Genomic DNA, 14993 nt, shown 5'->3' on the forward strand with positions numbered 1-14993 from the left:
TCCAGGTTCAATAAAAGTGATGATCCAGGAACATGTCTCACTTGGTAAAAGCAGGTTCTGCCATAGAAATATCTATAGACCCTGGTTAAACAATTTAATAATCAATTGACAATGAATTTGCACCTGTGTTGTATTATGCTGTATTCTGTGGTAGTTGAGTGCTTTGGAAAACAAATGGATGTATGATTCATCCGCGGGTGCCATCTTCTGCCGAGTTGCAGTAATTCACTAAATGCTCGAATCTCACAGTGCATTATGGGTATTCTCTAGCTGTTGAACATGCACCGATTGTACACTCATCCCTGTCTTTTATATCATGATAAAAATATGCAAAGTGACATCAATGCATATGCATGCAATGCCTTGTTTACAATTGCCCTTGAGATTTTGCTGATAAATTCGTGAAACTAAGTTGTGTCCACTTTTAGACTTTTCCAGAGGCAGTCGAAAAGCATTTGACTTGATTGCCCAGATACTCGTGAGGTCAAGGGCATTCAAACTGCCCCAAAATATGAGTGTTATGGGATGCGTTTCCTGAAAGTGCTCTAAAACAACCAATTCCCACTTCACTTGTATTGTATCAAAACACACTGATTGCAATTGAAATCACCGTTACCATTCATAACCGTTCCATTTGGCATCTTTCAATCCTGAGAAAATGGGGTAGAGTGTGACGAAATAAGACAAAAACCAAGCACAAGCGCTCACAAGAGATGCATTTGAAGCGCACGTTAAGACCAGGTGTAACCGGTAATGCGTCTCGGCTGACCACTTGTGCTCGGATCACTGAAAACGAATCTCAATAACAGCTGTAAACACGGCCCTAGAACAACAACACAATGACTATGAACACCCACTCCTAATACAAACGCTCATACTGTCTCTCTCTCTCTCAGTGGTGGGCCTCGTCCTAACGACTGTTTCTCTTTCAGTAAGTCTGCAGCCCGCAGGCTCCTGAAACGCTTCATTATTCTCTTCTCTTCTGTTTCCTGTTATTGATACACTCTAGATTTCTCCGCTCCATTGATCCCATGCAGCTTTCAGATTAAACGAAACAACAGTGTGTGATGAGAACAAACCAAGAGCCGCCTGAGGACTAAATCAACACGATCAAACCGTCTATTCTAATCTATAAATAAAATGATGAGGACTTAGGCAAGAAGTTGATTTAGAGTACATCTGCCAATACCGAGAGAAAAAAAGCAACTCGGGACCACGCATATATTCTGGATCACACTGCATTTTGATGTGGTCCTTGGCAGTCGTTCCCAGTCCATTTGGAGGGATGGCATCAACATTAGCCATTAGTGGTGCCCCATGGCAGGACAACAGAAACACCATTTTCAGAATGAGCGTATCGCGGCCTCTCGGCTCTGTTCCTTCATAATGAGGATTCAGAGGTTTAGGTTAATGAAGGCCTGGACTGGCAAGACTGAAGCCCTGAAGCTCAGCACTGCTGTTTAAAAACCTACGCACAAGAGCAGAGAAGTCTTTCGCAAAAGAGTATCGCTCGCAACACTCCGTGACAAAACTCGAGAGTTTATGATAATAACTAAGTTGTCTACACAGAAAGTCAAGTTGAATGTTGTGTGACTTGATTGAATCGTATCCAATGCAATTCTGAAAGTTAACTTACTTGCATTGTGGCAGCGCAGAACTGAAATAACCATAAATTGTTGCTGAACGTTAATGCTCTATCTTGTCGGAAATATGCTCTACACCAAATCGAGTCAGATCTGAACTGTTTCAATTTTATCAAACCGTAATTACACAGGATTCAAAACGGGAGTTCCTCGCCATACTCCATGAGCTACAGAACAAACCTACCGTCTATGAAAACCTATATGATACATATAGGACATTCAAAAGCACCTGTTTTCAAATATTCCAGTATAATTATATTGCTTTGAAATCATAATATGATATTCTTCAAATAATTGTGTGAAAATGATGCTTTATCAATCGAAACTCTGTAAAGTCAAGTGGAAAGGAATAAAAGGTGTTGGAGTTACACACGCTCAGACACTTCCCTTTAGAAAGCGGTTGTGTGGACAAGCGAGCAGGTTTGACATCAGGTCTAAATGAGAATTGGAGTCTCCTTCATCTGCTTGTGATCCTATTTGCCAAAACGTATCTTAATGCCATGTTTAAACAGAGCCAAAACATCTTCCAGAGTTCAGAGTTGACTACAGCGTAGAGGTGCTTAGTGAGCCTTCGGTAGGCTAATATTTCCAGTTGTTCTCCCCCAGATGATGACCCTGGTGTGGAGTAAGCACATTTTCTGCTTGGAATATCTGGATGATCTACTGCATTGCCAAAATCTGCGCTTTTCAACAGAGCACAATGCCTGGAATTATGTGTCCCACAATGTATTGTGCCCAAGTTGACCTTCCACTTCCAGTATGACGAACGAACAGGAAATAATGTCAACATTTTTTTCTGCTTCTTTTGATCCCTGCTGAAGTAAAACGTAAGTGAGGCACTTGATTGTAAGGAATGTCCACTTAAAATTGTACTTAATTGTAATGTACTTAAAATTTTATTTAAAAAAAGTACTTGCAGATAATGAGATAAAAGATCGCTTATACTTAAAGAGAGCACACTATCATGTTTCAAGTATTACTGTTAAAGTAATATTTGTACTTTAAAACGCATTTTAATTACATCTCTTAAGTACATTTATTCTCATGTGTTGACATACTAGAACATGTAATGTACTTAATTGTAATTTTAACTGCAGTTAGTTAATTATGGCCTGGTTTCATATACTGGGCTTATACTAAACCACGCAATAGTTCAATTAGGACATTTACGTTTTTTTTAAACACTTACTTACTGGTGTGACAAAACAGAGACTCTGATATATTTTATGATCAGTCAGTGCAAATTTCTGTTAGTTAAAAAAGCTCAGACTTACACCTTAGTCTGGGACTAGGCTTAAGCCTTGTCTATGAAACCAGAGGTTAATATTTAAAATGTACTAATTATACATAACGAAGTACTTAACTCCTACTTAAGTGCTTCAAAATACATTCTAAAGTTCAAATAATTGCATTTAATATAAATAAACAATACATTTTCATTTAATTGCAATTAACGTTACATGCGTTTCACATTTAAGTCGTTTCTTAACTGTTATTTCTTGTACTAAGCAAAAGTAAGTGAAAGCGTACTTCTTTTGTTATATTGACTGAAAGACGTTTATCAGTCAGATTTGTCAAGCTGTATACAGCACAGTCTTGTGTGTGTCCTGTGCATATGAACATATGAATAAAGCCCTTAAAAAAGGGGAGAATTACTTCATACATAGCAATACAATCTACATGAATTATACAGTGTGTCTGCGAATATGTGTGTGTGTATTCTGGGATTTTATGCAAATAAGGCTGTTGGTTTTATCTTGTAAATTATGGCTTTGGTCTTCTTGTTTCCTTGCTTACATAAATCCTGAAGTAGTAAATCAACGCAGAGCACCGAACACAAAGTAGCACAGAGGAGCTCATTAGAATTTAGAGCATGTGATTGCAATCAAGGCTTTTTTTGGTTTTGTTTTCATCTTGCTGTGTTTTTATCGCATCTTGTTTACATTTGCAAACGCGCACAAGCACGCATCAGAGAAACGCAGACTCATCACATACAGCTGTTTGCCGAAAACGCGAACCACGGAGCAACAGGGTGAGAGAGAGAGAGCTCTTGGATCGTGCTCGGGTATCAATACGCTTCAGCTGGCTGGAATTCCCAGCTGCAGCCAATCAAAACAAGCAAATCACTCCAGCCCCGAGCAGCTTTACATCACACATAAATCACGAGCTGCATCCCATAGAGACCTGGCACGTCTCCAGTCCCAATCACCTCGGACACTCTCCGCACGTTATGGATTTCCCCTCGTTCCTCCGTGATGATTACTGCAGTTTTGAGAATGTATCTGAGAGAAAAGTGTGGGAGAAAGAGGCGACGGAAAGCTGTGTGTACAGCTTTCTGTAATTAATAACATGTAAAATTCTATATTTTTTAACATCATAAAAATGTAATTTACATGGTGTACATTTTAAGTTGTTTTTACTACATTGGGTTGAACAGATGTTGTCATTTTTGCCACGCTCCCTGGTGCAATGCAAAATATTATATGGAAAATTTGACTTAAAATTTAAACCCAGTCAAAACTCGGCAATCCCACAATTCATTGCACTGATCCCAAACTTGGCACAGGCAATCCCACAATTCTTTGCACTGATCTCAGTAAAAAACGTGGGCAAGGGAACCGTCGATTAAAAAAAAAATGAAACCTTTTTTAGTAGCTTCATATTAACTAATGTTTTAATAATTGCTAAAAAAGTACGGATGACTTCAGAATTTACCAGCGCTTAAGATCTGAGTAAAAATGTATTTGTCAACCTTAAGAGGTCAGATGAAATTTACCATTTGATTGATAATGTTTTATTCACATTATAAGGTTTGCATTTTTCAACTAATTAGGTTTTGTGAAAAATATATAGCTTAGAACCCTGATCTGAAAGAAAATATCTATACGTAATTGTAAACTTTAGACACTTTTTCTTAACTTACAGGTTCGAATGATTGATGCATGCGTGCACAAAATAAAATGAGTCCTTTATAATGGATTCGTTTTCTGCGGCAGCATTTATCTTATAGTAAATCTCTCTGTAATCTTGAATCATCTCACCGCAACAGCATACAGTCCACACAAACAGGACGCCTGTCATTCTAAACAACAGGCCGCAGCAAATACACAGCCTTGATTAAACCCTGGAAACACATTAGACCGGAGGAACGCACAGCCTGCGTCGGGAGAGGGGAGAGGTCAATGATTTCAGTCTGCTGCTCCTCACATGCCCAGGACATTACTGAGCATGTGCTACTTTTGTTAGAATTTTCTGGATTTGGTCCAGTCGTATCGGTTGCAATTCATGCGATTAGTGTTGGAATAAAACAGTTTTGCATTTGTTATTCCTAGCGGAGCTGTACCAAATAGCTCGGAGTGTTATCAGAGTGTTTTGTTATTAAAACATGGGCTTATGGCTGTGAATTTTTGTCAGCTGTAAATACTCTGTTTAAAATGAATACCTAGCGGATCATCACAAACCAGTGACAACCGTTCAGTAGAAGACGTAGCAAATAACCTAAAACACGGCGTATTTCTCTCCCGCGGCCCCTCAAACTACGCCGAGTTTATGGAAGCTGCTCTTATCAAATTGTTCGAGTCTTTAATATAACATTCAATATCCTGGGTGAATTATTTTAATAGAATAAGTCATATTTCAGGTAGCCTGGCTTTCAGATGCTATCGCAAGCACACATTTGTCACCTGTCAAATTATTATCCACTGTCTGTCACGTTCATTTGTCAAAAGGAAGCCGCTCGGAGACATCGACTGTTTGAACCTAGCGAAATCAGATTTGAATTTCGATTCAGATTTGGGCGTCATATTTATGGTAATGTTAAGCTAATAAAACGCTGAGATCCTGATGCCCATTTATTTACGTCTGGGAGTGTATGAAATGCCCACAGTTTTTATATATGGCTCTGGTCAGAATGAAAGAAACGGGACTGACGCGCTTGCATGCGAGACGTGTATTAGTTTGTATCTTCATCGTGACAGAATTGGAGAAGTGTAGCGTTGCATCACTTTCTCACCAATGGGTGCTTTGCAGTGAACGGGTGCCGCCAGAATGAGAGTCCAAACATCTGATAAAACATCTGTGTGTGTTTATAAGAAAGAAATCCATTAAAATCATTCGAACTTCTAGCCATTGCTTCCAGCTTAAATGTGAGTCCCATGCGAATGCTTTCTGCAGTTAAAGAGCGGACCTGTCTGAGTCAGGAGAGAAATATGCACAGATCACAGTCCAAAACTGTTCTAATAAAACATGTAGGGAGTTTTGACGTGAGAGGACAACAGGAGATGGACTTGTCCACAGATGGAAGTCTTATTATGGATTACTGGCTGAAAATTTGTCCAGGATGGTGTTCATCTTAACGATGAATTAGTTTCTTGTAACAAGTTTTCACTTCATAAGATGCGACCTGATGGATTGGAGTGGTGTGGATTATTGTGATGTTTTTAGCAGCTGTTTGGACTTGACGGCACCCATTCACTGCAAAGCATCCGTTGTTGAGCAAGTGATGTAATGCCAAATTTCTCCAAATCTGTTCTGTTGAATAAACAGCCCATATGGCTTGAGAGGAGTGCATTTGCAGCAAATTTGAATTTCTGTGTATACTTTTCATCGGAACCGATTGAAATTGTGGGAAACGGCTTTCCACAAAGCGAATTTGCTCGTGTGGGAATTACATTCACGCTGCCTTTTCACTCCAATCTCATCACAACTCGCATTTTATGAATTGAAACGTAAGTCATGAAGCTGATTTCAGTAGCAGGCATTATTCCTGGAGAATTTAACCTGGCAGGCTTCATAAAGCAAGCAGAACTTGGCCAAGCCCCAAAGACAGAGAGAAAGAGTTACTGCGGGCATTTACCAGATTTTTAACACACTAATATTTCTGTGGTGCCCCCTGATCAATGTGGGAGAAAAGCATTTCTTATAATTCTTCCAGCTACTTAGAGGGGGCCGGCTGAGTAACGGCAGACACATCCCGCCGTCATTAATTCCACCTGTCTGATGGGTTTATGGAGCTCATTATCTGTGTGACACTCAGACTGAGCGCTGGGTGCTGCAAACTTTACAACGCTGAGCAAACAGAGAGAGAGTGAGAGAAAGAAATAGATAAAAGCAGACGAGAAAGGAAAGAGAAGGATGGACTGCTTGAATTTTGTGGCTGCTTCGCCTTAGGTGCTGGGCATGTGGACACTAAATAAAATAGCTGTTCAGGATGGCGGTGTTCAATAGCATTTGGAAAACGTGCAGTATGTGACAATGTGCATTTCTGTTACATTCTTGGCGTTATTATTTTGCTTTTTAAATGTCATTTATTTTTGTCTGAATGCAGTGGTTACTATAAGAAAGTAATAAGTAAGACTTCCGCTATATAGTGTTGACTTACATACTAAAGCTGTAATACGGTAATTATCCAATGACTTTAAAGCATATTTTAGTTTACCATAAATGCTTGCCAGTGCATTCGGCAGCAAACACATTTTTCAAACACAACAGAATTATGAAATTGCGTATAAAGGAGTAGTTCACCCACAAATGAAAAGTAAATGAAAATGCATTCACCCTCAGGCCACCTGAGATATAGAGTTTGTTCGTTCAACAGAACAGATTTGGAGAAATGTAGAATTACATCACTTTCTTACCAGTGGATGCTTTGCAGTGAATGGGTGCCGTCGGTATGAGAGTCCAAACAGCTGATGAAAACATCACAATGATACAAAAATAATCCACAGACCATCAGTCAATGTCTTGTAAAATGAAAAACTCTATCCTCTGTCCTCTATCAATAATATTGCTTTGGTGAAAGAGTCTTGCCGAATCGGGAGAGAAATATGAATCAAAGCTGATGAATTTGTTTCCTCCAAACACACACCTTTTTACTTGATAAGACATCAGCGGATGGACGGGAGTGGTGTGGATTACTATTGTGATGTTTTTATCAGCCGTTTGGACTCTCGTTCTGACGGCACCCATTCGCTGGTGAGGATCCATGGCTAGTGACGCAATGCTCATTTCTCCAAATCTTATATAGAAAGAAACTCCTCTGAATGGCCTGAGGGTGAACTATTCCTTCTGGGTATTCCTTTTAAGATTTACATATTGTTTGCATTTACATGTTACATAAATACGGTATGGTAGTACATTATATCTTGTGTGTGTGTGTGTGTGTGTGAACCAGTGATCGGGTCCCAGGACCCTCGTGTGAGCCGGTTCATTATAGGCGTGTTAATGGCTTGCAGATGTTGTTGAGCTGTGTGTATTTGGAGGCTCTCCGCAGGGTGAGCAGTGTCGAGTTGGGGGAGGGGTGATGGTGAAGTGGGTGTGTCCGCGAGGAGCAGGTCCGGGCTCTGATTGGTGCATTTCCTCACCGGGGAGCAGAGACGCCGATTTACAGCCCTGCAGCACAGCGAGCATATGTCTCTCTCTGCTCACTCAGCACACACACCTAATGCCACCCTGACATTCAGCGCCGTAATACTGCTTACTTCCACACTTCCTGCTGGATTCGTTGTCTCCCCTGTGCACTCGCCAGTGGTATGATACTACGCTTCACGAAATTAGTTGTCACAGTCTGTGTGCTCTGCATTGAGCATAAGGTTAGGCCATCTTGACTGACTGAAGTACGCTATGAAGCAGTGTTAGAATGTCATGAAATTAGGTAACAAATTATCTTTTTTAAATCCATTTGCTTTTCTTCACATTTTTTGCTCAGGCAGTCATTTTAGTGGCTTTAAAAAGTCATTTGCCATAAAGTTCACACTGGTGTTGCATTTGTCCAATGCATTTTTTTAATAAACATTTACATTCATTGTATTCTATTTTAAGCGACAAGCAAATTGCCTAAATTTCCCTTGTAATGAAAAAGTAGCTTACATGCAAAGAGTGTCTATTATGGAAATAATATGACTGTCTTGTCATGTAGGACATGTTTAGATGTCATTTCAAAATAGCTTCTATTATCTTTTGAGAGATGGTTTAAGTCTACTTCTGAATGCACTGACAAGCATTTATAGCAAATGATAACATACTTTACATTTTATAGTCATGTTATGTAATGCATATTAAATACATTAACTTTAATGTAGGAACACTAGAGGCAAAATTATAAACAAAGACGTTATAATATGTAAGCACATAAAAAAAAATCCTTTTGTAGTGCTTTCAAGTTCTTGACATTGAAATGCAACATGTTCATGTTTACAGCACATGAAAAAGACTATATATATATATACTATGCATTTAATAAAAAAAATATTTACATTGTACTTTAAAGTTTTTGACATTATTACAAATTGCTTGTATTTTGTACAAACATTTAAGTGTTTTTTCATTAACATTATCTGCCATATATAGGCCCTATACCTAATATTTAAGTTTTTATAGTGCACTTTCAATGCAGTTAAAGACATTCTTTTAGTACAACAGTGCATCACTGACAAACAAAGCCATGCTTTTAAAATAACGCACATCTGACATTTGACACACGCATCTTCAACATCAGTTTTCCAGGAAGCACCGCCGATCAGCTCATCCTATAGGCAACGCTAAAAGTTGCTCACAGGGCCATCATGTCCCCGGGGGCCAAGAAAAGGTCTATAAAAAACAAGTAAATCACAACTTCTGAAGTTAAAGCACTTAGCGCCTAACCTGCACGGGAAATGAGAGGCATGTTGCAACAAACTCAAACCTGTTCCTCGAATGGAAATAATCTTTCCTTAAATATCTGCTCTCTGGAGGTCTCTTTATAGGGTTGCCAGCATAAGTGTTTATATGTATACTATTCACCATTGTTGCTGGCACAAAATATGTTTTGACTCATTATTGTGCGTGTTTCTTCAAAACAAATAAATCAGTCATCTATGGGATGTGATGTGTTTGCACCACTGCTGATACTATTTTTTTTTTTTTTTAATGCGCTGTTCCTTTTAGTTCAGTCTGACAACAACTTAAGTCACTTCTTGGTACTGAAACCATGCCAGTTTCCATCTCATAATTACAGCGCCTCGTTCCGCTTGCGTTGCATCAGAAGAGGATGCTATTCCTGGATTTGCATTACCTGATTCGGATGCTGTTTCATAATTAGGATTCCTGCCTAATTGCGAGAAAACCAATGATGAAGCCACTTACCCGCAGGACTCTGAAGAGAGAACGGAGACGCAGAAACACAACGTCCAGATGCGTGAAGTTAACGGTCTTGTGATTTAACTAACTAGACACTTTGATGTGCTGGATCCCTCTTGATTCACTGTATTCAGTATTCGTTGTATTTAATTGTGTGTGGTTTATGACTATCAGTATCTACAGAGCTCATTAATCAGCGCTTTCACCGAATGGCTGAAGTGTGTGTTTTTTATTCTCCCTATAGTGTCATTGTCTGAGAGTCCATTGCCAGCCAAAACCTGCTTAATGCTCTGATTACACTGCCACTGTTTCATATAGGCCTTTTTGTGATTTTGTGAGGCGTTTTATACACGTTTGATCATTTTTTTGCACTTGTTAACAAACAACTGCCAGCTTAAACGCTTTATTTCATCCTTCACCTTTATGTTTCATTTTTAAACCAAGTTAGCTGCCATTATGTGCTTCATAAAACCAGAGACAAAATTGTTGGTTGACTCGGTTTGAAAAGTTGGGACAAGAGGTACTTAGGATTGTTCACACTGTAAGCTTAAAGTGTTAGTTCCCCCCAAAAATACTGTCATTCATTTCTCATCCTCGTGTTCTTTCGAACTTTTCTCTGTGTTCTGGGCCTTGGCAGCTCTCAGTTGTCATCAAAAATATCTTGATTTATGTTTGAAGTTCAAAAAAGAGAAGATGTATCACTTTAGGAATCAAAAAAAGAAATGCTGAAATATGCGATAGGTGTAAAATGTACAATTAATGCGTGGAACATAACTGAGATAGTAGATGGTAAATGCCCATGGGCAGATTTTTTCCCATAATATTTTGATTGCAAATTATATTATCAGCATAACCATTAAATTTTTTATTAGTGACTATTATATAGAACACTGTCTGAAAGCGTGAATAAAGCGAGATGCGGGCAGTAGATGCAAGGTTTATTAGTTTTTTTCAAATTCAGTTTAAAACCGTTTAACTAAAACTACAAAAAATAGCACTAATAAAATGTAAAATGTATCATAAATGCCCTTTATACCGCATTTAGACTTCTTGCATTCCAATAATCATCCAACGTAACGATCAAAGATGACAATAATCAAACTTTTAAAATCCGCGTGTGTCTTGGCTCGGATCTGATCTGGAAGGGAGGAGTTCTGCTTTCCATGATTGTTGTGTATCTTGGCAGTTCTCTGTATCTGTAGAGTGTTTATCGCAGACAGGACGGTGCCAAAGAGCATCAAGGCCGTGCAAACAGGGCTTCTGTCTAACATGAGCAGGCAATAAAAGCCCTCTCTCCTCCCATCTCCTCCGCTCCAGGCTCATAACAGGAACAGCGATGGCGCTGCCTGGGTTGAAATATCTCTTCTTTATGGGTTCAGGTAGCTGACCTTCTCTCTACCGCTGAAGCAAATGTAGGCAATCAACTGAAACGATTCGCGAGCTGACTTAAATTTGACCTTGGGACTGTCGAAATAGCTCTCCGAAAGCGAAAGCGGGACCGGAGACTCGTACAGCAACGGTTTCTACAGAAATGAGCTTCCTTCCTGTGGTTAGTTTGATGGTCTGAGTGAGAAATGAACATTTATTAAAATCGGCGTTCGCGACACACTTCAGCCAGACAGAATTCGGGGATTTTTAACCATTAGGTATTCACAGGTCGAAGGGGAGGAGCTGAAAAAAAAGAGAGCAGGAAATAAAGAAAGGTGTTGTAATATTCTTCTGGGACGGCGTTACGCTGTATCATGCTGAGCACACGTTTACTCAAAACAGGTTTCCTGTCCCGCTCTGTTTTTACGTTTGTGTCAAAGAGTGCCTCTTCTGCCGCTCTGCTCCGTGACCTCACTTCCTCCCAGCACATCACCAGACTCGACGGAATTCATCCACGAGGTTGAGAGACATGCCGTGATGGTGTTATAAACTGTTGAAAGTAAAAAGTGCGTTGGTGTGAGCGAGCGCCTGGGCAATCTCCAGCCAGAGGCAGAACCCTGCCGAGAGACATTAAAGAGATGAATCGGTGACTTCCCTTTGGTGACAGTGTCCTCGCGTGTCTCCGCTGGCTTCCTGTAATGACTGGTCGAAGACAGGTGGATCCATTTTTAACAGGCATTAGGTATACACAGAGATTAAAGAAAAGACAGGCAGAGGGGTCGGAGGCATGAAATCAAAGAGAGCAGGAACAAGGTCGGCAACAAATAAAGGATGTTGTAACAATTCTTCAGATTGATGGGGCAGACGGAATGAGGAACACCTGGCTGGCGCTAATCAGTCCAAGGCACGGGATTATGGGAAATGGATATCTTGTTCATAACAGAGCCCCCTGCGAGCGGCCCAAAACAAAGGTAACGGGGTCTGGGAGCAGGTTTAAGAGGGGTGGTCCTGGTGGAAGGTGCGTTTGTGATCGAGAATGTCTCGAGCAGGTATCCAGGACCTTTCTTCTGGTCCATAGCCCTCCCAATCGATTAGGTACTGCAGTTCCCTGCCTCGGCGTCGGAATCCAGGATTTCTCAACTGGTAGGCTTCTCGCCATCGATGATTAGGGGGGCGCCTCGGCAGCAACCTCTCAGGTTTAAGCAAAAGAGACATGGAATGTAGAATTCTGATTATCAGACTAGGCGGTCGACCCACGGAATGCAGGTAACCGGAAGTCGGAGGTCCCGGGTCGATAACCAGACCCAGTCGCCAGGTGAATAGCGGCGGCATTTGTTCTGAAAGAGAGATGAACATTGAGTGAATTCCACACTTCCTCATGGACTGATTGCGGAGGAGCTATCCAGACCAGGGAAATAGTGGTGGTTGAAAGCCCAGGACACATTGGAAGGAGTCAGCCCGGTAGGTGCTTCCTCAATGAAGGCATACTCAGCCCAGACAAGATAGCGGCCCAATCGCTTTGAGCCAGAGGCAGTAATTCCGTGAGAAATTGAGACAGTTCCTGATTCATGCGTTCAGCTTGACCGTTGGATTGGGGTGATAAGACTTACATTAATATTGAGTTGGGAACAGAAGGCTTGCCAGACTCGTAGAGGTGAACTGTGGGCCACGGTCTGATACAATGTCCTCTGGTAAGCCGTAGAAAAACGGAACACTTGCTGTTCGGCAGTTTCCCAGGCTGTGGGTAATTTCGCAGAGGTATGAACCTGCAAGACTTAGAAAACCTGTCAACAACCGTCTGAGACCGCAGAAAGTCGATGGCAATGTCATGTCTTTCTGGTATGGGTAGCGGTTGTAGGAGTCCTGCTGGGCGTTGGTGAGAAGTGATGTTGCATATTTGGCACTGTTAGAATTGATAGTGTCCGAGCGTATGGTTGGCCACCAAAGCGGTTGTTGACTGAAGGGTGGCAGTGATACCTGGATGACCGGAGCTGGGGCTATCACTTGAATCCAATGGAGAACTCTTGATCTCAGGGCTTGAGGCACATAGGTTCGATTGGGTGGGCATGCTGGGGGCAGGTTCACTGGTTGTGCCTCAGAGATCTCCGGTCATGAGTCCCACTGAACTGGAGCCAAATACTGTTGAGCCGACGGTAGAATGGGGTCCATAGAGAATTGCAGGGGGTGCTCTCTAACTGCCTGGATAGGGCATCTGCCTTAGTGTTCTTAGATCTGGGCGATAGGTAACCTTCAAACCGGGAAAAAAACAGAGACCATCCGTTTAGCGGACTGGATGAGTGTTTCTGTGGTCAGTGATAATGGGAATTTGGCCCTCCAGCCAGTGCCGCCATCAAGAGCGGATTTCATCGCGAGGAGCTCTCTATCTAAATAGTTGCTCCGCTGAGTTGAGTTTACGAATAAGCAGGCACAGGGGTAAAAGTTTTTCTTCGTGACGCTGAGACAAAAAATGCTCCGATGCTCACATTCGATGCATCCACCTCGACTATGAAAATATCGGATAGGTGGGGTGACCACCTTAACTAGTGAAGTGAGGAGCTGCAACAGACTAAAATGCGGATGAATCTTCGATTCCAAACGATAGAAATTATTAACTCCTTGACAGTGGAGGGCGCGGCCACCCACTGCAGCTTTGACTTGTGCTCGCCCATCGTTACCCCTCTCCGCACTGATGATGTATCTAAGTAAGCCACTTTCTTCTGGAATTGTCTATTCTGAGAACTGACCTGACGTGGAGACATGGGCAAGTAAACAAGGATGTCGCCCTAAACGATAAAATTGATTTAGACTTGGAAGATCCGACGGACTGTTTGCAAGTCCGAACGCATAACGAGGTGCATTCATAGTGCCCGGAGGTTGTTGAAAAAGCTGTCTTCCACTCTGCTCTCTATGACTAGTTTTGTAAAAATTTTGCTCTGCAAGTTAGGCTGGTACTAGTAAGCAGATATATTTAACTGTAACCTGCTCAGACTGCGATATCAAACAGGGCGAAGACTACCATCCTTCTTTTGATTTAAACCTCATGGATGCTGGTGAAGTAGATGGGCTGTAATGAATCCCTTTAAGTTCTTCCTATGTATGATTTCATTGCCTCTGATTCTGGTTGTGAGAGGGGAAAACACGGCCTGCGTTGAGTGCACCCGGTCCGGGCATTAATGGCACAGTTATACTGAACCTGTGAGGTGGTAGTTGTGTTGCACCCCTTTCACTGTATTTCGGAGGGAAATGACTTCGCTTCAGAGGGAGAAGGAAGATTGGTGTACAGGATTGTTCAGACAGTGCTTGTTTTAAAACCAATGTGTTATTTGGTGGTAGGATATGGTGGGGTTGTTAATTCGGATAATTATACACGATGTGATTAGATTCGAATGAAGGGGCTTACTTGCAGTACTAAAGTTTCCGTGACTGATGAAACATTACCGGGTCCAAGAGGGCGTCCATCTAGCGCCACCACTGCAACGTGAGGTTCACATGGGACAAGAGAGATTCCATTAGACTTAGCAAAAAGATTGATCGATAAAATTGCGCCGCTTCGAATCAATGAGGGCAACGGCCGTAATCCAAGTCTTTTTCAAGAATTATGAATCTCTAAAAAGAATCAGGAGTGAGTTTGATGTCTTACCGATGCTGCTTGATGGCGCTGGGGACGTGTGGGGCATGACATTCGAAGTGCCCGGCCTGACCACAGTAGAGACACAGGCGCTCACGAATGAGTCTGGCGGGCAGAAAATCGAGCAAGGCTTTGAACGGGAAACTCTCACACTTGTCGTGGCGCGCTCTGAGAATATTAAATTGCGATCTCCATGTACTAGCGATCTGCCTTCATCGCGACAAGCCAGTTCCTTTTGA

Source organism: Puntigrus tetrazona, chromosome 9, assembly GCF_018831695.1.
Source record: "Puntigrus tetrazona isolate hp1 chromosome 9, ASM1883169v1, whole genome shotgun sequence".
Taxonomy (NCBI): domain Eukaryota; kingdom Metazoa; phylum Chordata; class Actinopteri; order Cypriniformes; family Cyprinidae; genus Puntigrus; species Puntigrus tetrazona.